This window comes from Pteropus alecto, unplaced genomic scaffold (assembly GCF_000325575.1).
Source record: "Pteropus alecto unplaced genomic scaffold, ASM32557v1 scaffold447, whole genome shotgun sequence".
NCBI lineage: Eukaryota > Metazoa > Chordata > Mammalia > Chiroptera > Pteropodidae > Pteropus > Pteropus alecto.
The window spans coordinates 377,494-395,828 of NW_006440214.1; the positions used below are offsets into that span (position 1 = coordinate 377,494).

Here is an 18,335-nt window from a genome sequence, read left to right on the forward strand (position 1 = left end):
CGGGCTGGGTGTCGGGGGAGAGCGCCACACTGCCGCGGACATTTTCATTCTGATCCACTCTTTGAAATTCAAGTGGATCAAAGTCTCCTCAGACATAAAATAAGAGGGTTTGAATAATTTGGGCAGAAAAATACCCTTTCTGATGTACAGACTTGTACCTGTGGGTTCGGTCTAAACTCTGAGGAAGGAAGAAGAGGGTGTAAAAGAAAAACCCAAGGGAGGAACGGAGATTAAAAACCTCTGCCTGTCCCTCTGCTGCCTAACTACGGAATTAATTTGGGGACCATGTCCTAAAAGGCCCCGGGGGGGAACAGGGGGCAGCCACGTCACACGGCATCTCTTCTCAGCGTGCGGGAGAGGACAGACGCGCGGAGGGACGAAGCCCCAGCCACGAGGGCGTCTAGTCGGCCCTGCACCCGTCCGGAGCCGAGGAGGACGGTCGGCCAGAGCCGCGGGGGCGGCTTCCTAAACCCGCCACGCTGCGGGCCCAGCTCAGCTCAGGGCCGTGTGCGCTCCCTGTTCCTACGCAGCAAACACGCGTGAAAGGGAACGTCACCAGGCGTCCCCAGCCTCTCGTCGCCTGTCATGGGCACCGTGCAGTTTGCGTTTCCAGCGGGAGAGCAAACGCTGGGTGGGGGGCGCACAGAGCGAGGTGCGTCCACGTGCCCCGGCCTCTGCCACCCGGTCACCCCCCCACACACACCCCAGGTTTGACTCCCGTGGTTCAGTGACCCGCAGTCAACTGCCGCTGGAAAACAGGACGTGGGAGGTGTCGGACATAAACAGTTCACACGTGTGCAGTCGCACACCGTTCCGAGTCGAGTGACCGAGTCTCTCGCCGTCCTGCCCCGCCCACGCGGGACGTGACCGCCCCTTTGTCCAGCTTCCCCATGCCCCACGTGCTCCCCGCCCGTCAGCCACTCAGCAGCGTCGGTCACGTTGACTGTCGCGGTGTCTCTGTGCTTGTGTTCGAGTCACCTTGATTTCACCCAGTAATGCCACAGTCACTTGACTTTTATGACAGTCTATTGTTACAATCGTTCTGTTTTTGATTAGTTACTGCCATTCCTCTCATACGGTGCCTAATTTATCAATTAAACTTTATCGTAGGAAAAAAACACAGTACATGCACGGTTCCAGGCATCCATTGAGGGTCTGGGGACGTATGCCCCACGGATGAGGGGTACGACCGGCCTAGCAAGAGGGTCTCAGACGCGTGGGACGCGCAGAGAAGCCCTCTCTGAAAGGCTCGTCGTGAGGCCGAGAAGCCCGGCTCCTCCCAGACCCAGCACGTGGCCCAGCACAGACCCCCCGGACCCGCTCGCCTGGGATCCGCTGGCCCTCCTGGCCTCCGTTCACCCGAGTCCAGGGAACCGGCAAGAGGCTCACCCGCCATCATGACCTCCTGTTTGTCACATGATATTTATCTGCTGCACAAAAGAGACGATAAAAAGAAAAACCCTGAAAATCAGCTGACAGGGAGCGGGTGAGAGGAGGCCGGAGCGAGACGTGCGTCTCCTGTTACTGTTCTAAACGGGGGACGTACGAACGACGTTCCATAGTTACAAAACTCAAGTCACATCACATAGGAGGAAAGGGGCCTACGCGATGCCTTCGAAATCCAAACGCAAATCGAAACCAATCAATCAAGGTGCTTCGAGCTGGGGGCTTCGTCCCAGAGAGAAGAATCGATTTGCCTGACTTTAAAATGTGGGGTTGCGCCGCGTGAGCAAGGGGGACCTCACGTGAGGAGGAAGTTACGAGCCGCCGTCGAGGGCGTTAGGGAAGAGTCTTCCCGTCCGTGCCCTCCGTGGGCCCGATCTGCACCAGCTCATGCCCAGTCGGAAAGGGGGTGAGCTGACGGCCACGCCGGGGGCGCCTGCCCAGGACAGAGGGCCCGTTGCCGTGAGCAGAAAATCAAGGGAAAAAGTTGTGTTAAGTACATGTTTAAAATGTTTTTGTTTGCCCAAGTCCAGGACACGGACGACAGTGCGAGCCTCTGGGGACGTGGAGCCGCGGGAACGGTCACTCGCCGCCGGTGGGGTGCCATGTGGGAGACGGTGGATGCTTCCTTACGAAACTGAGCATGTCTGCACCGTGGGAGCCTGCCACCACGCCCCTTGCCATTTACCCAAAGGAGCTAAAAACTGTGTCCCCACAGAAACCGTCACACGGGGTCCCTAAGTGGTTTCCTCGTAACTGCCCAAACTGGGGAGCAGCCGAGACGCCCCTCAGTAGGTGACGGATAAGTACGCTGTGGTCCGTCCAGACGGTGGGACGTCACTCAGCACTAAAACGACAGGAGCCAGCGGGCCATGGGGAGACAGGTGGGGACCTCAGACGCACAGGACTAAGTGAGGGGAGCCCGTCCGAGAAGGCGGCGCACCGTGTGGGTCTCACTCTGGGACATCCCGGAAAAGGCCACTGTGGAGACGGTGACAGGTCGCGTTTGTCAGGAGTGGGAGGGGAGGGGGGTGAACAGGTGGAGCACGGAGGGGTTTAGGGCAGTGAGGCCACTCCGTGTGACACTGTGACGGTGGGTACGTGTCCTTAGACATTGGTCCAAACCCAAGGAAGGTACGAAACCAGGAGTGACCCTGACGTTGACTGTGTGCTCTGAGTGACGGCGACGGGTCAGTGCAGGGTCACCCATCGCCCCGAACGCGCCGCCTGGCGGGGGTGTCGGCCGTGGGGAAGCCGTGGGGGACGGGCCGGGGGCTGCGTGGATCTCGGCTCTTCCCCTGCAGTTTGCTGTGAACCTAAAACTGCTCGGAAACAGTCTCTAAAGAAGAAGAAAAAAAGCTTGTATTTACGGGAACCACAGTCAGAGCTGACGAGTTCGCTGTCCTCGGGGACCGGGGACAGCCTTAGGGCTTCCAGGGGCCGGCGGCTGAGCTCGGGAGAGGCACGTCCGCCCCACGCGTGGCCCCGTGGGGGCAGGAGGTGGCGATGGCCGCCGGCCCTGACGAAGGCGCGTGGCCCAGAGCCTCCACGCGTGGCGAGCCGCGGGCCCTCGCAGAGACGCCCTCTCCTCAGCCGTCAGCAGGGTCACCGTCACACGCAAACCGCAGGAGGAGGGCGGCTTCGAACTTGAGGATCTCCAGCCTGCCCTCTTCACTGTCACACGTAGAAATCCATCATTTCCCGGTAACGTGCCGACTGGCGTGTGGCACGCCGAGACGCGGTTGGAACCGAGAGCCGGCCCGCGCGACGTCCCCCGCGTCCCTGTGTCCCGGCCGCCAGGAAGAGGGTCTCGGCGGGGGACGTGTGAAGCGACAGCACGCACCAGCGGGCGGTGGCGATTCCTGGGCGCTGGCCCCCCAGGATGTGTCACAGGACATGTCACAGGCGCCGCGTTCCCTCTGGGACCCAGAAGAAATCGGGTAAAATTCGTGTCTCTGGAAGGAAGGACCAGCAGGGCTGTGGGAGGGTCTGCCTGCTGGGGGGCCGGGGGCGGGGGGCTGGCCAGGGGCGAGAGGCAGCGGGCAGGGGGACCCACCCACCGCCTCATGACTCCCCCCCGAGGAGGTGGGAGCAGGTAAGCCTGGCTCCTAGGACATGTGCGGAACCCGGATTCTGTGCCAGCGCACCTGTTACACACGCACGCACACACGTGCACACGCGCTCACAGCCGTCTGTGCTTCTCATCCGCTGTGGGCCCCCGGCTGCCCTCACGGGGCCCTTGGCCTCGGGCAGGGGGAGCCACGCAAGGCCTTCGCATTCCTTTGGGCTTTGCTCCGAATACCTAATCCGATGAGCGAGTCAAGCCCCAGGTTACTGGTAGCTGGCGTCACCCCCCCTGAGCGACACCTGCATTTTAATCTTTATCACTGCGTCAGTGACTGTGCCCCGCTGCAGTGATGCTGACGGTCCGCTTACAAAAGCGTCTCGGGGTAAATGGAGATGTCGAGTCGTGCAAATCGATCCAAACTGGGCCAGAACCGAAATCCAGCTTAGAAACTGGTGACTTGTAGGAAACGGTATTTAGTTTCTAATGCAACCGAAGAGCTTTACTGGTAAGTTCTTAGCACGGCCTCACCCGGTCTGAAAACCAAGAGCCGAAAACCAGAAAAAAAAAGGAAAAAAAAAAAAAAAACCCGGTGGATTTTTGTTGGTTTGTTTTTCGGGTTTGTCATTTGTTCCGCCCGTGGGTAGAATCATAGCGAGATAAGTACTTCGCCGAGGCCGGCCCGTCCCGTAGCTGGCTCGAGCTGCGATGGTCGATGCCTCTCTGGGAATCCTGCACCTCGTAGACAGCAGAGGCGCTGGGTGGACCCTGTGGCCGAGCTGGCCGTCTGGCCGGGCGAACTGCAACTGCCCCTGAGGTCCTATTAGCGGAGCAGGACGTACCCCGGATGGGACGGCCTCGCACGCCACCCTGTCCCCGCTGAGTATGGCGCCTCAGTCACATGGGTCGGCGAGGAGCCTTCGGGCCAGAATATCCAGTGCAAAGAAACTCCATTTGTTCCTTTGAATAGAACCAACATGGTGTTTTCAAAAAACCGAGGTGTCTTGTCCAAAAGGGCAGGTGACCCGCTCGCCCCCACAGATCGGTCTTCCACACCCCTTTTCTGTATTCTGCATTTGCGTCTCGTCGGCTGGATTTTGCTCCCTCTGGGGCTTCATGGTCGAACTCCTTTGTCATGTCATGTTTTTCGTTGCCTCTTCATCGCTTTGCACAACTCACATTGACTGAAAGGGCGTCGTGAGTCTGAGGGGTATCGGGCAGGAGAGACGAGGCCGAGCTCACAGCCGCTTTAGGGCCGACACTGAAAATATTTCACCCCCAAAGGGGACGGGACCCTGACGACACAGAGAAACAATGACAGTGAGCGTGGATCAAATTAACAGGATAATTGACAAATCTCCACTTCATTTTGTGCTGTGACATGGGGCTCTAATCTCTTTTGCTGTCCTAATGATCAATACCATTTGCCACAGCGGAATCAATCCTGACACAACTGTCATCAATCGTTAAGGTGGCTAAAATGAGCAAATCAGTGTAACGACGGCGGAGTCCCTGCCTCCTGCGGCCCTCCTTCCCTGTTTGGTGTCTGTGTATGACTGTGCCTAGCTCGCGTGTTGCGTGTAGTCCGGGATCTCTGGGAACACACACTCTGTGTTGTGCCCAAAACCGGAGCTGAGGTTACATAGCACCCCCGCCACCCCCGCCCATCACCGTCCTGCACAAAGACCTCGTCACGACAAACACTGATGCTCGCGTGTACGAAGGTCATGCTGTGAGGCTGACACCACTCAGAGCAAGTGTCTCCCCAAACCTTGATTAGTTTCTCAGTATCCAGGTATCGAGGTCAAAGAGAAGATTGAAGAATAAAAAGAACTCTCTGGGAAGAAAGAGAGAGAGAGGGAGGGAGGGACGGGGTGAGAGAGAGAGGGTGAGAGAGAGAGAGACAGAGAGAGAGAGAGAGAGAGAGAGAGAGAGAGAGAGAGAGAGAGAGAGAGAGAGAGAGAGAGAGAGAGAGAGAGAGAGAGAGAGAGAGAGAGAGAGAGAGAGAGAGAGAGAGAGAGAGAGAGAGAGAGAGAGAGAGAGAGAGAGAGAGAGAGAGAGAGAGAGAGAGAGAGAGAGAGAGAGAGAGAGAGAGAGAGAGAGAGAGAGAGAGAGAGAGAGAGAGAGAGAGAGAGAGAGAGAGAGAGAGAGAGAGAGAGAGAGAGAGAGAGAGAGAGAGAGAGAAAGAAAGAAAGAGAGGGAGGGAAGGAAGGAAGGAGTAATTAATTTAGATCTGGCTAAATTTACGAACAGCATTTCAGAAACGACGGTGGCCCTTGGCGTTTGAGCACTTGCTGCAGCAGGAAGGAAGCAGTGGGGGGTGGGGGGTGGTTCCCCCAGAGGCAGGGGGGAGGCGCTGGGCCAGCCTCCCTCCGCCCTTTGCCCTGCGCGGCAGGGGCTGAAGCCGGAATTGCTTGGCTGGTGGGAGCCACCGAGGGTGAGACTGCAGCTGATCAAAACCGATCACACGGCAGGTGTTTCTATGGTGATGGGAATAAGCTGCGGATTTAAGGATTATGGGAAGAACCTGGACCTCCGGGGAGACAGGGCGGGAAGGAAGTGTGCCAAGCCTTGGAGTCTCTGTGGCTGAAAAATATTGATTTCTATATCGTAATAATCTGCGCATTTTCTGAGAGGGGACTTAAGCCAAACTGAGCTGTTCCTGCAAACCTTTTAATTTACTATTCTGATGAGGAGGGCACTCTTAGAGTTAAACAGATGCTGGTTTGCAAACCACAAGCCGCCGGCTTCATAGACTCCCGTCAAAGCGTTCCGTTGAGCATTGCTGACGGATAAACTTTATTGCCAAGATTTGGGCAACGGTCGTTTCTATTGCTTTTTTTTAACCTCTAGCGTGAAAAAATAGCCTTTGCTATTAAGATTTTACACGTTTCTTTTCGACCTCGCTTCTCGGAGAGATGCGATAGGTTGGAATGAAAACTCGAGCACCAAACACATCGATGAAACTTTTCATTCAAAAAGGGATTTGGAACAAATAACCCGAACTCGAAAGTGTCCTCATCATAATTATTTCCAAGCTCAAAACACACTTGAGCGAGATATTTAGAGAGCCACTCACAGCAGTTATTCCTGGAAAAGTAATTTTAAAATATCTTTATGGCATGTCATCTCTGGGGGAAGAAAAGCATACTAATATGTTTTAAATTATTTTCAAAACACCCAGGCAGCCATGAAGATTTCAAAAAGACCAACTCACACTTGTAAATCGTTCCCAGCCTGTGTATAATTCAGACGGGTTCCATCGCATGGGCTTCTCGATGCGTATTTTTGTTCTTTCCAATTTCCACTGCAACCTAGAATTTTCTGAAAACGTGGCATACTTTCTTAATTGTAGAGAAATTCACTCTGCAATTTCCCTTCCAAACTTGTACTAGGCATGAGCAGCAGAGGCAACAGGACCGAATACCGAGAGGGGTCGGCATTTTCCCAGGGGCGTGGGCTCTGGCCCTCACTCCGTGCCCCACCCAGTGTTGGGGTCCTCTCCCCACTGAGCCGGGGGGCCTGAGCCGGGCACTCCCAGGCGAGCCTGGGCTCCACACGGACCGGGGGACGGAGATCTGCCTCTGCGAGAGGGTCGTGCCCCCCTGCACGCGCCTTCCCGACTCTCCCCACGGGCCCGCAGCGGCACGCTGACTCGGGGACACGTGGCCGAACGTTCGTTTCCCCTGTCTCCACGGCTGCACTTGGCCGACTCGGTGACCGACCCGCAGCGAGAAAGCGGCAAATGTCTGCTGACAGCCGCAGACTGAACGTCCTCGTCCCCTCCTCCCGCCCCCAAGATTCCCACGCTGACACCTGACCCTCAGCGCGATGGTCTAGGAGGTGGGGACTCTGGGAGGTGACGGCCGAGGCCATGAGGGGGAGCCCTGGGAACCAGATGAACGGCCTTACGAAAGAGCCCCAGGAGCCCCTGGCCCGTTTCTGCACGTGGGGACACAGAGAGGAGACAGCGTCCGTGAAGCAGGGAGCGAACCGCACCAGATGTCGAGCCTGCCAGCGCCATGGTCCTGTTCCCTCAGCCTCGGGACCGGGAGGAGTGGACGTCCTAGAAATGAACTCTAGAAATTCAACTTCTGGCAATCCTCCTGGAGAAAAAGCAAAAGATCTAACAGAAAGGAATTAGGAGATGTTTCTGTTACAAAAACGGAAAACAGCCTTGTAAAATTCCTTTGAAAAATGGTCTGACAATCGAGAAACTGGTTACATGAGTGACGGTTCATCCGTTCCCTGAGATGCATGTGGCCTTTCCAAAGGAACCGCTGTAATCCGAATTAACGGTGTGAGAAATTCTCGTTTAAGTATCTTAAGTCAGAATAGCAGTTGACAAAACAGAGACAGTAACTGCCCCCGTTTTTCTTGGATTCCTCACCTATATGTACGTTTTCAAGACGTATTTTGGTTCCCGCTTTATCTCTGCGTCGTGCGGCTAGAATTAATACTCTTGTTCTAATTGTGTTGTGTCGATGCTCGGAAGCCCCGCTCGAAAAGATAAAATAACTTCCATTCTCTGGGTCGGCCCCCTGGGGGGTGCGGTGAACCAGAGACGTTTGCTCAGCCTCCTCGGAAAAGATGGTAAAGCGACGATGTCCCAAGGCTACTAACTTTACCTTCTGTGAAAAGATGGACAAAGAGAGAAACGGGGGAAACGGCCTGCGCTGCCATCAGTCAGGGCGGTTTTCACATTCGGGGGCGCCGCCTCGGCCGGCTTCCTCCTCTCTCCGCAGACTGGCCCTAAGAGACCACGATGGCGGTGACGTCCAGCCCGTGTGTCAGCCTGTGTGCCTGGCCTAGCGCTCTTTGGCGAGAGCCAGGCTACTTCGAGCTAAAAATCCAAACTCCTTAGAATGACCCAGAAGACCTTCTACGAACCGGCCACTGCATCTGTCTTCCACGTGATCACTGTCGCACGCATGTGCACACAGATGCACACTCAAGCACACACACGCGCACACACGCGCACACACACGCACACGCGCACACACACGCACACACACGCGCACGCACACACACACGCACACACACGCCCTGAAAGCTCCAGTGCTCTAATCCACATTCGCATCTCGTAATGAGCACTATTTTACGTTTCGTTCCAGACTCTACACCCTGGAAGACACACAGATGAATGTTCATGAACAAAAGTGTTCAAAAAAGACAAAAAACTGGGAGAGACCATAAATATCCATTAATAGCAGAACGAGCGAATACATTGTAAGATACCCGCACAAATAGCACAGAATGGAATAATGAAAATAAGTGAATGTCAGCTGCGTACGTGAATGTGGATGCGCCCCCCATACATGAGTCACAGAAGAATAACGTGGTGGATTCAACTTCCATCGAGTTCAGACCCAGCGCTCTGTTGCTTAGGGGATGTGTGTGTGTGAGTGTGTGAGTGTGTGAGTGTGTGTGTGTGAGAGTGTGTGTGTGTGTGTGTGAGTGTGTGTGTGTGAGTGTGTGTTGAAAATATAAAGATATCAAGGAGATGATCGATACTGACGTCAGAAAAGGTGTCACCTCAAGGACCAAGGATGGGGGGCGTCGGGCCAGCATGGCAGGACCATTCAGAAGCTGGAGGAGCATCGGCACTTCAGCTGACACATGACGCCGTGAGCGTTCAGGGAATAGCATCCCTTCATCCCTTCCTCTGTGGGAATGATAGACGAAAGGATCGTTTCACTGCCCTCGTCGCCAAAAAAGAAAAAAAAGAAAGAAAAAACCACGATGGAGGCAGCAGACGGGTATTTCAGGGAAAGGAAGTAGCAAGTTCAAAGATGCTGAAGGCAGCAGAGCTCGCCACAGACCAAGGGCGGGAAGGAGGCCAGCGCCGAGCCGCGGCCCGGGGACACGGGGGCGGCCTTGCCCCAAGTGCCCGCAGCGCATCGAAGAGACATTCTGATGTTAGAAACGTAGACTCTTTTATGAACATGGTAAGAAAAATGGATATTTCAGAAAAGATGCTCACGTTTCGGGCCTGAGAGGCCGGGGGAGACCAAGAAGCCACGAATCGAGACGGTGACGGTTGGAAGGACAGGCAGAGCGGACGTGGGGAGAGGCGCGGGTGGCTTTGAACAAGTCGTTTTAATACGCCCGCAACCCAACCCGAGCCGGCACCAGTGATTGGATCGGAGGGAGCTCTGGGGCCGAGACAGCAACCAAGAGCTGGGTAGTTTGGATTTTATACATAGATATAGATACACACATACACGCGCACACACACACACACACACACACACACACGCAAATTGCAGTCTCTGACTACGGAATAATTAATTTAGGGATGAATCCCAAATATCTAAAAACAAGCCAAAAAATTTCAAAAATTTAAAACATACTTATAAATATTTTATTACTCACAGTGGAAATTGTTTTGTCAATGCGAATGCGTAGGAGCACAATAAAAAAAAAATTTGCAGGGGGAGCGGACTGTCGCAGGAGCTGCAGACGGGAGATTTAGCCTTAAATGCTCACATACAAAAGGCAGAAAATTGATGAGTTAAGCTTTCGCATTCAGAATACACTCAAAGAGCAGGCGAATAACCCAAAGAGAGTAGAGAATAGGGAACAACAAAGGAAAGGGCAGAAATCAATAAAATAGAGAGGAATATGAGGACACAATGGAAGGCGATAAATGGGTAGGAAATTCTTTGAAAGTATGTTTTCCAGACTCATAACGGGAGTTGCTTCTTTGGAGAGGAGAGTGAAATTAGGGTCGGAGTTGGAGGGTAGAATATAAAAAAAGGAATTTTTATTTTATGTCATATCGTATCTGGGTCGATAGATGATTAATAGATAGATGATAGATAGATAGATGATAAATGATAGATGGATAGATAGATGGATAGATGGATAGATGGATAGATGATAAATGATAGGTGGATGGATAGATGGATAGATGGATAGATGGATAGATGGATGATAGGTACACTTCGATACAGTTTGGAAGGAGACAGAGAGGGCATAATTATGCCGATGCGTAGTCTTCGTGAAAGCCACCTGAGTCTCCTGCAGAAAAATGACATGATTATATCAAATCACGATCAAATCCTAAAGGTATCGGAGCATCCTCACGGTACTTGCCTTCTAAAATCATGTTTCTGCAGCCCGACGAGTCTCCGATGGCGTCACGTCATGCAGGAGGGATGAAGTGAAGACGACTGTTTCATGCGACAGCTATTTACTGAGCAGCCAGGATACCCCAGGCCCTGTGCTCCATCTCAGTTTTACACAGATAAAAAACAAAAAACAAACAAACAAAAACAAAAAAACAAAAAACCAGCATTGCCTCCTGCGTTTTGCATTGTAGTTAAAAATGAAAAGCAAGCGAAGGGAATAAAGTAATGGCCGGCCGTGACACGTTCCCTGAACGGCAGGACAGTGCCAGGGAGGACGGGACACACCTCCCACGGGAGGGAACCGAAGAGGTATTTTCAGGAAAGGAAGAAGGAAGCCCTTGGCGGAGGAGAGCAGGGAGCACCGAGGGCCAGTGAAGGACAGCGTGGGCGACGGTCCTGCGGCGGGAGAGCCCCAGCGCCCGAGCCAGGGGCCAGCGGACGTGTCCGCAGCTGGCCAAGTGGCAGTGACGAGGCCGGGGCCTGGATCGGAGATGAGGCTGTGCTGGCAGCTTCGCACGGCGCCTCCGGGCTACGGGACGCTGTTTGGGGTTTACCGTGTGCCCCAGAGAACACACTCCTTGGGCTTCTCAACTCCCCGTGCAATAAATCCTACCTGCTTCATAGATCGACTGTTTTTTTGTTTTTTTTCCTAACTCTGTGGTTGTTTCATAGCTAGAAATCTTAATTTCTTTCTAAACGACTAGCGGCCCCGCTTTACAAACAAGGGGTGCGCCTCGCCTTTCTAGTGCCCGTCCCGCGAGGCCAGGGCACGCCGATGGCCCATGTGCCGGAGTGAGACAGCAGGGTTCGGCGTCTACCTCGCGAGTGCCTGCAGACCAGGCCCCGCGTGTGTTCGTGACGCCACCCCCCACGTCCCCGCTGGCTCATCGCTCCCGACACGGCGCGTCTGTCACCCTTAATGACCCTGTGCTCGCTGTCACGTTCCATCCTTCCTTCACCTGGCTGGACCACACCTGCGAGCCATGGGCCATGCGAGAGGCCCCTTTCGAGGCCTCTACCATCGCCGGGAAGACAGAGCGACAAGCTCGGAGTCCTTAAGCGCTGGGGTGGGCCGTCCTGTTAACCAAGCCACGTGCCTCCAATCCAATATGCAAAACACCTCTCCGTCAGCGCAATCAGCAGACGCAGAGCTTGGAATCCAGACGGCGCCACCTTCGCCCCACGATGGCACTTGTAATCAGCGCCCCCCCTCCGAGACAGAGGAAATCTACATCAATTGACAGGCAAAGTGCGGATACCCCCTTGATTTTGTCATAAATAACAGATCTAGGTAAGAAAATTATATATAATCGTCTCTCTTTATCCACGGGGGGTACATCCCCAGACCCCCAGTGGATGCCTGAAATTGGGGTGGCATAGAACCCAGTATATATTATGTTTTGTCCCATACATATGTGCCTACGATAAAGTTTCATTCATAAGTTAGGACAGTGAGCGCTTAACGACAGTGACTAACCATTAAATAGAACAGTTGTAACAATAGGCTGTAATGGAAGTTATGGGACGTGGTCTCTCTCCGCCTCCGTCCCTTACTGTCCTGAGCTCCCCCTCCTTGTGATGCCTGAGATATGGAGCGCCCACGCGGGGTGCAGCCAGGGGGAGACGCTGGACGAGGGGGGTCCGCGCCCGGGGCGGGACGGAGCAGGACAGACCAGGTCTCGTCACGCTGGTCCCCGACACACATCTCAGAAGCGTCTGTCCCTCCATTTGACACTGACCCTCATTTTCCTTCGACCCACCCAGTACCAACCTGGGTTCCCGCCAACGTGGCGCGCTGTGGATAACACCTGCCTGCAGCTCCTTCTGTCAGAGGTGGAAGGACCTAACTCAGACCTGTCACAAAGCAAAGGACGAGAGACGTCCCCAGCATTACGAGGTCAACCGTAGCTCTCTGCTGCTTCCGGGAGGCCACCGTGTGACCTGACTCCCCTCCGAGGACCCTCCCCCTGGTCCTCGCTTCAGCCTCCTAGGCCCCTCGTCTGTGTTCCCACATCGTCCCACGCCCGGCACCGTGGCGTCACCGAGCCCGCGTCACACCGTGGGAGCGCGAGCTCCTTGAGGGTGAAGAATGCATGTGTCTTCTTCACCTTTGTGTCCCCTGCGACTAGAAGGACGTGCAGCAGCACAGCGGCCCTCTAGTGACGACTTCACCCCGCCTTCAAGTCACACCACGGCCCTCGTCCGGCCGGGACAAGGGGGCCGGGAGAGCCAGTCGTTGCAAAGAGACAGCGGCTTCAAACCTAGGCTGCTGTTGGGCGTGAAACCGCGGCTGGGACGATGGGTGTCCCCAGGGGACTGTTCCAGTACACTGTGTGGTCACCCCGATCACAGGGCATGACGAGGACCGTGGAGACAAAGGACGCGAGCGAGTTGATCGACGGTTTCCCCAAGGGCAGAGCTCAGGAAGAGCTGAGCCTCGCCCGGAGAAGGGGCTTCGGTGGACAGCACCAGGACCCAGCTCCGGGTCATGCGAGCAGAGGGATCGTCGGTGGGCCGCTCACACGCACACCTGCGGGAGGGGCCCACGCAGCCTTCTCTACGCCGCACGTCACTGCCGCAGGCCGGAGGTCCACGCCGCTCCAAATAGACACTGCTGCTTTCTGCCCTTGACCCTTCCTGTTTGTCCTGGGGGCCCCTGCTTCTCTCTGGGCCTCTGTCGCCTTCGTTCTTGCTCCGGCCCCTCCCCTCCACCTGGAGACGTGCTCCGTGCTCTCACCGACGCGGCAAGCGCAGGGGACAGCCCCTGGGCCCCGCTTCACCCCGCTGCTTCTCGACCTCTCCCCTTTCTCAAGCTTCTCGAAAGAGTCCCAGTCTTGGCTGCGAAGCACTCGCCCCACTGCAGCGTGACTTGTCCTCAGAACTCTGACGACTGTCCTTGTCGAGGCCACCGGTTGCCCCCTAATGACAAAAGGGCCTGGACATCAAGTTAGGCTCATTTTACGGACGTCTCCAGAACATCCGAGACTATTAACCACTTGATTAACCACTTGATTCACAATGATATCCATAATAATGATGTGATATAAATGATACTGATATAAAATAAACCAAGCAAGCGTTTCTGCCACCTCCCCCTCAACGTCGGCGCCCAGTCTCAGCGCGATGAGAACATCAGGCCGATCCCGGGTGAGACGCGGCCCTCGGACACCTGGCCAGGAGGCGTCAGAACTGCCGAGCTTGTCGGGAGGAGGAAGATCCAGAAGCCGTCCCAGCCAAGAACATTGCAAAGAGGCCCGGGTGATCCAGCGTCACACGGTGTCCCGCACGGGGAACCGGGGCAGAGAGGGGTCACCGGGCAAAATCTAAGGAATACACCGCGGGCACATCTTTAAAACAACGCATCGGCCTTGGTCGTGAATTGCGACAAACGTACCGTGTGGCTGTGGGGTGTCGTTTACGGGGACACACTGGGTGTAGGAACTGTACGGCTTCCCTGTAAATCTATAACTGTCCTGGCTTGAAAAGTGTATTTTATTTTTTTTTAAAGCATCAGGATCTGACCTCCTTCAACAAAAGCCTGAATGATTTCCTCGCACAAGAGGCTTAATGTCACCAAGTCGAAGACGTTAGTAAAGAGTTAAGATATAAAATAATAGTAAGAAGAATAATATATAAACATCTTGTTTCTTAAATGATTGTGCTTTCTGTGTGTGTCATCAGCTGATTACATTTCAGAATAAAGATGTCGATTAAGTTAAAATGCAGAAGTGAGAAGTAAAAATTATGTAAAGCTCCTTTGTTTTTCTTGTGCGTGTGCGTTTTTAAGAAGAAAACATGCTTCATGGAAATGTATGAGTTGGCTTTATAGTCTAATCATAGTTTATCATGTAAATGCATATTTATAATACTTGTAAAAGGTGGATTATGTAAATCATTTTAGGCACACAGAAAAAATAATGTAGATTATTTACCAGACAGAAAATTACGCATTTAGAAACCTGTTGAAAAGCTTATTCTTCAAATGAGAGACCATAAGTGGTCCTCTTGGTCGGAAGGCTGATCATACCAGTGTGTGCTTTATTTAGACAAAATATGCGGAGAGCATTCTTATGCGATGAGAATCTAGATGTGCATGACAGCGGCCAATTTCCAATGTGAAATGTAATCATTGTTTTAAATTTTCTGCACGGCCCTCTTTAGATATCTCCATCCAGTTCTCCTCCCCTAGAATATGGGAACCCATTAGCTCACTCAGGGAGACACATCTAGCAACAAGCGTCCGCCGAGGTGGTTGCCAATGTCCCCCTTGCAGATGGCTCAGTTTGCCTTCTGCCCGTGGCTTTTCCCCCAGGCGCCGGCAAGCCAGGAATGCGTGGGCTGTGGGGACCGTCCCACCTTGGGACTTCGGCTGCTTAGAGAACGAGCTGGCCTTCCATAACCATCATGCCCCCCGGGGTGCAGGCTGGAGAGACTGTGAGCAGGGCAGAGGCACCCGTGGAGTCGCTTTCCGGAGAGAGGGGAGCAGTCACTGCGATGGTGAGGGCTGGAGAAGGCGGGCCCCGGGGCCTAGGAAGAAGCGTCCTAAGCTCAGCATTCCAAGAATCCCTTTTCCAGGATCAGCTTCTCTCATTGTCTGGAGCCCGGGGCGGGGTGCTCTGTCCGGGTGGCCAGGTCGGCTGTGCTGCCTTGGAAGCCCGTGTGCCCGAGGGTCCCCGACCGTGGGTACGGCCCCAGAGAGGTAGCACTGGTGACAAGAGGTGAGCGAGGAGCCGGCTGATCCGTCACGCCGTGGAGCCCAAGGGCGCCAGTGAACGAGGCCCCCTTTCTCCACCCGAATTTAAAGCCAGTCGAGAGACAGACAAAGGAGCCGAGCGGATATAGGACAAAATAGTGTTTCACATGGACAACGCTGTGGAAGCGTGTGGCCCGCTCTCCAAGTGGGCACGTTTGCATGTCCCCTCACTTTAAGGCGCCTCATGCACAGAGTCGTAAGAAACGGGCCACGTTGACCAGTAGCCCAGCAGGCTCTGTCCCCAAGAATCGTGGCACAGGGGGCGGAGCCCAGCACGTGCTTCCTGCCGGCCACTGTCTCCAGCTGGAGGAGAAGGCCAAGGTCATGGGCCCTGATCCGCCGGGCCCATAACCCGGGAGGGAGAAGGCGGGGCGTCCAGCGGGTTTACTCCTATGGAGGGAAGGAGGAGGGAGAAGCTCTCCCCCACCGAGACTGTCCTTGGCAGCAGGAAAAAAACGCATGACCAGAGTCGTTAGTCTTCTGGGGGAGATTAATCTCCGTTCGTAGCCCCGGGTTAAAAGCTGAGGGCCGGGAAGATGCGGGAGGAATGCGAGGCCTTGTGCGGAGAGGGCGGTCTAGCTGGAGTTCACAGCGTGTGGGACAGCGTGGCGAACAATTCACAATGTATCATTACCGGCTTGAATAAAAGAGACAGACGGCGGAGGCTGTGGCCTCAGAGGACGGGAGAACCGTGTTCCTGCAGCAGGGACCCCGAGCGTCCCGGCTCGTGGATGCTCCGGGCACGCCGAGCCCACCGGCGGGCTGAACGTGGCCGAAATCCTTTCTCTAGCTTCGCCTCTGGGCGGGAGCACAGTCCGCAACTTTATGCTACGTCCCCACCGAGGCCTCCTGGTCCATCCGTGGCTTCTCTGAGAGATCAGCCTGCCGAGAGCACCACGCCAATAACACATGAGATTCTGAGCAGAGGGTGAGCCAGCCAGGCAGTGTCTGGCCCCTGGGGTGTCCTGGCTCGGCCCCGCGTCTCAGGAGAGGTGATGCTATTGAGCTGACTCCCACAGTGAAAGGGCGCAGACGGGGTCGTGTCGGCAAGAGACGGAAAAGATTCTGGCTGGGATGAAAATTCGCAGGCTGTCTAGACAGTGTCAAGGGGTATTGGATGGAGGCTAAGATTCTGCGGGGTTCTCCCCAGCTTTATAGAGATAGAAGTGACACATCGCACTGCGTAAGTTTAGCGTGTGCGATGTGTTGATTTGATACGTTTACAAATTGCAAAATGATTGCCATCGCAGATTGCCATCAAGAAGTGTCACTTCTATTTTGTGGCGAGGACATTTCAGATAGACTCTCTTAAATCCCACAGTCAAGTATCGTGGGATTTTCTTACGTAAACGCCACACTCAGAGTTTATATATCTTTCTTACGACTTAAACTATTTACAACCTGTGTTGAGCGCTTGTCACGCGTATTGAGAACTGGATAGAGATATACCTAGGTATGTAAAGACTCATCTATATTTTATCATTCTCTTGGGTTAGCGATTTCGTTCTGGAAATAGGCTTCGGGAGAAATAGACATAAATACGGATGAAAGTATCAATGAAAAAGAAAGCTAGTCTTTCAACCAATCGAATACTAGCTCATATTAGAGTAAATTATGCCTAGTAGCTTGATTGACATGTAATGAAGCCATTACATTTATTGACACGCAACTATATCCCAAGTGCCCGTCATTGCCAAGCACAAAGCATTGGGTTTAAAATATACAAAAATGCTCACGCCATAATAGTATGTGAAACATGGGACCGACTAGGTGTGATCTACGTTCACGAGCATGGCGGAGTAAACCCCACCCCACCCCAAATCGACGCCTTGCGTTAAGACTGGAGAGGATATTTAAGACTGTGCCTCAGCGGTGGGATTGCATCCAATACTATTCGCTTCTCCATAGTCATTGTATTTTTCAAATTTCTTTACTGGAGAAAAAAAATATTCAATTAAATGAGCTTCTGACGTAGAGGCAGGGTTACCCGTAAACAGGTAAACTTGTCAATTGTTCTGATTCGACGGGTCCTAGGCCTTCTAGCCGAGTGCTGGGTCAGTGTGAGGGTTTTGGATCTGTTTTCCATTTCGTTTTGTTGTTACTCATGTTGGCGCCGGGGGAGGCGGGGAGGGAGGGAGAGAGTCCAGCTTACTTGTGTTAAACGGAGTCTGACTCTGGCAGAACCCTGTCACACGTGAGAGCACCTGGATTCGTTCATACTGGCCAGCTCCACCGCCCTGCCCTCGGCAGCCGTCTTCCGTGATTGACAGAGATACAGCTCGTCGGCGGTGCTGTGCCGTTGTTTCAGAGGCCAAAATTGCTCTCTGTGAAGGTCCGATGCTCATCATTAAAAAAAAGATAGAGCGTTATGACACAGGGCATTTTTCCAAAGTGAACAGGAAACGTTTATCCAGCTCCGCTCCACGCCTTTCGGTCCTGGAAACAATTACTGCACACGATCCACGTTCTGAATTCCGCTAGGGAAACACCCGAGCCCCTGAGGCCTCCTGGTCAGTGGTGACTTACGCAGAGCAGCTTGGACGTTCAAAGTAAACGTGTCGATGAGGTCTGAGCAGAGCTGTGGGCGAGGGGCACCGTGCACCCCAAAGAAGTGGCCGTCACTTGTGACGAGACGGTTTGGGGCTTGCGGAGGCCGAAGGTGCATCAGAGGCGGTGTTCTTTGCGTTTCGCTCATCTGCAGTGTCATGGAAGATAAAATAATGGGACAGTCTACGGCCACGCCCTCCTGAACAAGCCCGATCCCGTCTGACCTCAGAAGCTAAGCAGGGTCGGGCCTGGTTAGTACTTGGATGGGAGACCACCTAGGAAGACCAGGTGCTGTAGGCGTAAAAATTAAAAAATAAGAGATCGTAAGCTGACAAGGTCCTTGCAATCTGTGAGGTCAACCAAGGGTTGCCTCGCCTAAAAAAAAAAAATGGAC

At 53.9% G+C, this 18,335-nt stretch overlaps 1 pseudogene; it reads left to right on the forward strand.

The window, feature by feature from the left end:
* Nucleotides 1-18,122: 18,122 nt before the first annotated feature.
* On the forward strand, nt 18,123-18,241 carry LOC112484148 (annotated as a pseudogene).
* The last annotated feature ends 94 nt before the right edge of the window (nt 18,242-18,335 follow it).